We start from the raw sequence: 6,292 nt of genomic DNA, 5'->3' as shown, positions 1-6,292 counted from the left end.
CATTTATCTCATTAATGTATACATGCTCATTTTATTAACAAAGAGGAAAAATATCATTTATGATGAATTTAATAATTTCTTTTTTAACAGCTGAAGGGCACTCAGATATTTTGCTGGCACACTCACTGATGAATCTGAAGAAACAAGACTATGTATCTTCTTTAAATTTTGAAGTAGGCTGTATATTATAAATTTAAACAGTAGTATGTGCTATAACCTGTAGAATATGATAGATGGACATTTACATTAAAACTTTCAGTTCCTCATTTAGGTGTTTTCAGTGGAATCAGAGTGCCATAGTTAGTTGTTATGCACAACCAACCATATGTTTAAAAACAAAGGATTAAACTTCTTCTGAAGGGCAGAAAGATTCCATTCTCTTCTCATTAAATTCTTACTTATATTACACATGCCCACATCATTTACTACACTTAAGGAGTCTTATTTTATTTACCTTACAATTTATTATGACATACTGTTAGTTATTATGCAGCACTGTTTACCATGCAAGAAAATTCATGAGGCACAACAAAACCCACTATAAGAGTTTATTCTAGGAATTGTATTGCATACTATAAATTAAAATTTAACTTTTATTCCCATAATCTTAATGTATTTTAAAATTATTCTTCTGAATTTAATTATCATTCACTAGTGTCAAATTACTCAAAGAAACATAAATAATATACACAGTTGGATATTCATTAGAGATAAAATTACCTTTTTGTTGAAAATGTGTTTCTTAAATATTAAATATTCTTAAAATGATGCTTTTGTTTCAACTAGTAATTATATTCATGGATGAATACTGAATATTAAGAAAGTAGAGTCGGGCTGGAGACATGGCTCAGTGGTTAAAGGCACTGGCTGCTCATCCAGAAAGACCCTGGATTCAATTCCCAGCACCCACATGGTAGCTCACAACTGTCTGTAACTCCAGTTCCAGGGGATCTGATGCCTTCACACCAATGCACATAAAATAAATTTAAAGAAATTATTTTTTTAAAAAGTAGAGGTAGCACCAATTTTAATAAAAGTAAATTCTAAGAAAGTTTTTATATCAGTAAGATAGTTCTACAATGCTAGTGACAATTTTTTAAATTCAGAGTTTTCTGTCAAATTTTCATATAATGAGTTTTTCATAAAATAATATTTTTTAGCAGTCTCATCTAACTTAAATCGGCTGGCTTCAAATCTCAATAAGGGTAAAGAATTAGACACTATCCAACTTAGAAAATTATTTGTTGGTGCTGAGGGAAATGAATCAGTGTGTAAAGTTCTTGCTATGTCAGCCTGAGAACCCGGGTTTAATCTCCAGCACTCACATCAAAGTCTTAATGGTGTGTGCCTGAGCTGGGGAGATAAAAACAAATGGATCTCTACAGCTTGCTGGCCCAACAATGTAGCCATGTCAGCAAGCTCCAGGTTCCAGTGAGAGGCTTTGTGTCAAAAAATAAGGTTGAAAGTGATTGAGGGGGACACTGAACATCAGCCTCAACCTCTGCTGTCCACATGCACACTCTCCAGCCCAAGGAACCACTTTTGAGATGCACAGTATGCTGACTACAAGTACCATATTGGGTGTTTGAAGTCACAAAGGGTACATCTTCAATGTTCTCTCTTAAATATATGAGGTAAGAGATGTATTAATTAGATAAATTCACTCATTTAATAATGCACATGTCTATCAAATATGCTATACCTATAAAGTATGCAACATTTAATTATCAACTATTCCCTTCAAAATCTGGGTGAGAAAAAAGAGTTTTCAAGATTAGGCTATGAACAAACTGGCTTTTTTTTCTTCTCTTACTCTGATTAAAGACAATTACAATGCTGTGACCTGTGCTGGAACATGTGACAGGGGACGGGGAGAAGTGTCTGGTCAAGAGCCAGCAAGCAACTAAGTCCCTGTCTAATAGACTGTGAGATACTGAACCCTGCAGACCACTCTGCATGAATGTAAGATGAAGCCTTCATGTCTCACCACTGGAATCAAGGGTTGGCTGAACTTCTGAAGCTCTAGCAGAAAAATCCATGTTCCTGTCTCTGTTTTGGCATCTAGAAATTTTCTGCCTTCTTTGGTTAACGGTCCCTTCCTCCTCAAGGGCAAGAGTGTCTGGTTGAGTCTCTCACATCTTATCACATTGTGCTTCCTTCGCTGCCATGAACCCAAAAATCATTGTCTTGGAGTTATTTTGAGGGCTTGAGCTTTCATGATCCTCTCCATGTTTGCTGTCCACCTGTATGTGTTAGTGACAATACAGCATGGAGATGTCACCAATCGGTTTGATACAACCACCTTTTCAACCTTTTTCTTCAAAATATCTTTCATAATTTTGCAGACGTTTTCAAATTTTGTCTTTTTCTCTTCCTGTTTCTTTTTCTCCTCTTTATCTTCTGGGAGTTCCAGTCCTTCTTTGGTAACCGACACCAAGGTCTTACCCTCTAATTCCTTCAGCTGTTGCACACAATACTCATCAATGGGCTCAATCATATAGATTACTTCCAAGCCATGCTTTTGGAGATGTTCCACAAAGGCCGAGTTAGCAACTTGGTCCTTGGTCCCACCTGTGATAAAGTAGATGTGATTCTGGTTTTCCTTCATTCTAGTGGAATAGTCCTTGAGAGAAACCATCTCATCTCCAGAAGCAGATGTGTAATACTGCAACAGTTCTGAAAGCTTCTTCCGATTTTGAGAGTCTTCATGAATTCTAAGCCTTATATTTTTGAGAACTGCTCATAAAACTTTTTGTAGTTCTCTTTATCTTCTGCCAGTTCAGTAAATAGTTCTAAACATTTCTTGACCAAATTCTTTCTGATAACTTTCAAAATTTTGCTTTGCTGTAATATTTCATGGAAAATATTTAGAGGAAGATCCTCAGAATCCACCACTCCTCTAATGAAATTCAGATGGGATTAACTGCTCACAGTTATCCGTGATGAAAATTCTGTGCACATACAACTTGATATTGTTCTTTTTCTTCCTGTTTTCAAACAGATCAAAAGGAGCACATCTTGGGACAAAAAGAAGGGCCCGGAATTCCAATTGTCTTTCAACAGAAAAATGCTTCACTGCCAAACGTTCTTCCCAATTGTTGGTTAAGCTCTTGTAAAATTCTCCATATTCTTCATTAGTAATGTCATCAGGATTTCTGGTCCAAATAGGCTTTGTTTTGTTGAGTTCTTTGTAGTGGATAGCCATCCCAGCATTGGCCTGGAAGTTCCAACCCCCATTGAGGCTTCGGTAATGGTCACACCCACAAGGCAGGGTGGAGGAGGAAGCGGAAGACCAAGGATTGGGAAGAGGTCTCTCTCTGGGTTCCCGGACCCTGGATGCTGGAGGTAGACCGAGCAGAGTTCTCCAGAGAACACTGCCAGACTGCACTATACCTTTGCCAGACCCTGCAACCTACCCCTTCATTTGTAAGTTAGCCCACAAAATAAACCTCCCTTTTAACTACGTGGAGTGGCCTTAATAATTTCACCAATAGTTCTTCTTGATCAATGTACTTTTCTCTTCTCTTCTTCTTCTTGTCACCATCCTTCTTTTCTTCTTCTTCATCAGAACCAACATCTTCTATTTCAGGTTTGTCCTCAGACTCCTTTGCTTCTTTTTCTTTCTCCTCCTCTTTATCTTCTTTTTCTTCAGATTCATCATCACTGACCTCCTTATCACGTTCCTTCTCCACGAAGAGAGTAATGGGATATCCAATAAACTGAGAATGTTTCTTCACAATCTCCTTTATTCTCTGTTCCTCCAAATACTTGGTTTGGTATTCTTTCAGGTATAAGATAACCTTTGTTCCATGGCCCATTGGTTCACCTGTGTCAGTCCTCACTGTGAATGAGCTCTCTGTTGAGGATTCCCAGGCATACTGCCCATCATCACTATGTTTGGTGATCACAGTCACTTTCTCAGCAACCAAATATGCAGAGTAAAAACCAACACCAAACTGGCCAATCATAGAGATATCTGCACCAGCCTGCAAAGCCTCCATGAAGGCTTTGGTACCAGACTTGGTGATAATACCAAGGTTATTGATCAGGTTGGCCTTGGTCATTCCAATTCTGGTATCCACAATAGTGAGGGTTCGATCTTGTTTGGTAGGAATAAGATTAATGTGCAGCTTCTTTCCAGAGTCTGATTTACTAGGGTCCATAAGACTCTCATATCTGATCTTGTCCAGAGCATCTGATGAATTTGAAATCAGCTCCCTCAGAAAGATCTCTTTGTTTGAATAGAAAGAATTGATGATCAAGGACATTAACTGGGCAATTTCTGCCTGAAAGGCGAAAGTCTCGACCTCCTCCATTGGTTGGTCTTGGGTCTGGGTTTCCTCAGTCATCTTTGCCGAGTGACCAGCTGCACCACCACACTGAAGCAACTCCATTCTTTTATTCTTATCTCACATAAGGAACACTGAATCTGGGGAGGAAGTAGGCTGCTAGGAGCTCATTGGAATTTCAAGGCAATAAATCTAACAATCAATTCAATTGGAACACCATTAAGTAGAAAAACATCATTGTAAGTCATCATTAGGAAACTTAAAATGTTATATTTTCCCTCTGCCAATGGAGCTGTTGGTGCTATTCTGTCATTATGTAGGAAGTATTATTAAATGTTTGGGCACTCACAAATTCTTATTCCCCCAAAGAGCACATTAAATGCTAAACCTACTCATGAAGGGCAAAGATGATACAGAGAGCAAAAACATTCAGACAAAGGCTTAAAAAAAATCAAGTAGTAAAGCTTTACCATGAGTGAATTCTGTTTCTTTGATTCTCTTCTATTGTTGTTTGGAAAACTATGAAGCAGAACTCTCTTACCTTCTATTCCCTGCCCGGAACTCACTGTTCCTTCTCCACGGGCACTTATTTCCCAATGTTTGTCCTTCTGCCTCTTTCTGGTCTCGTGCTGTCCATTCTCTTGCCAAAGTAGCCTGCAAGTCTTGCAAACATGCCTGTAGGTCAACAGTAAAGGCACTGAACAAATGCCCCACTGCAGTTAGTGTTGTCACAACACTGGTGACATCACAGAGAGACCAGGGCTCTCCAGGATACAATAGAATATTGCAGATGTCATATTGTACAGCCCTTGCCTCCCTGCTAACTATCTCACCCCAAACTGACATAAATTCAAGGTGCCATTTCAAGGAGACTCTCCACGGTCCCTTGAGTACCTCCTCCTTCCAAAGCCAGAGATCTAGTTCTCTGCTCCACTAGAAACTTTTTATCTGTGGGGAGTTGAAGGCTCACTTTCCAAAAATGTCAGGATTAATACTTTTCCTCCTGAAGAGCCACACTCATAAGATGAGATATAAAAGATGCTGAGAATTTAGACAGGAGATGCAGAGGAGGGAGTATGAGTCCCCTAAAGTGAACAAGTACCCGGGGAAGATCCTCAGACTGTTACAGCTTGGGGGAGTCAAAACAAAGAGAAGTCACATATGTAATGAAAATTTCCCCTGGAGCCTCAGCAGAGCTCACTCCAGCCATGAGGATGTTAGTGAAGTTGTGAGGAGCTGTTGACAGGTCTGGCTATAGACATCCGAGCCCAGGTGAGCCCTAAGACATCAAAAGCAAACACTCCTAGAAAGAATATGATGCCTAAACCTGAAACTGAGAGGCTGAGGAAAGAGTAGTGAGAAGTCAGCCTTGGCTATGTAAGGTATCATGAGTAGGAAAAATAAAACACAACATGTACACAAACCAGCATGCAGTCAAGGGGGAGAACATGGTTTAAATCACTGCTGTGGTGCTTTAATCAGCCAACAAAAGCCAAATTCCTTCATCTGGAGCCACTCCTGACAACTCACATATAATTTTAAAGGTAGCACTACTATTTCTGGGTACAATATCTATTAAAGAACATGTGAAGGACAAGCAAGGAACAGGCAACAAGAGAGACTCAGGGTTCTTGCAAAACTGAGCTTTATTTAAGCCACACCTAACTTTTCTCCTTATCCTGACAGGCCCTGTGAAGAGGAACCAGCCCATAGTCAGCCTGGAATGCATGTCCTCCAGATCTCTGGATTGTTTCCTTCCAAAGCATTTACCTTGGACCTTAGGCCTGAAAAAGGCTGACTGGTGATCTGTGCTTTTTACAGATGTTGAAGCCCTATACCAGTAAAGGGCAATGCCAACTTTATTTTTAAATAGGGTCTTATAGAGACCAGCAAGTTGAGGCCACACTGGAGTTTAGGAACAAGGCATGTGCTTAAACTGGTATGAAAAATGTCTTTATGAACATAGGAATGGGGGAGAGGAAGACAAAAGGAGAGATGAGACA

At 39.4% G+C, this 6,292-nt stretch overlaps 1 pseudogene; it reads right to left on the bottom strand.

Moving 5' to 3' along the window:
* Positions 1–2,179: 2,179 nt before the first annotated feature.
* On the bottom strand, positions 2,180–4,361 carry LOC118575207 (annotated as a pseudogene).
* Positions 4,362–6,292: the final 1,931 nt, after the last annotated feature.

This window comes from Onychomys torridus, unplaced genomic scaffold, assembly GCF_903995425.1.
Source record: "Onychomys torridus unplaced genomic scaffold, mOncTor1.1, whole genome shotgun sequence".
NCBI classification, from domain to species: Eukaryota; Metazoa; Chordata; class Mammalia; order Rodentia; family Cricetidae; genus Onychomys; species Onychomys torridus.
Note: the sequence above shows the minus strand (reverse complement) of the source record. Positions and strands in the feature narration are given on the sequence as shown.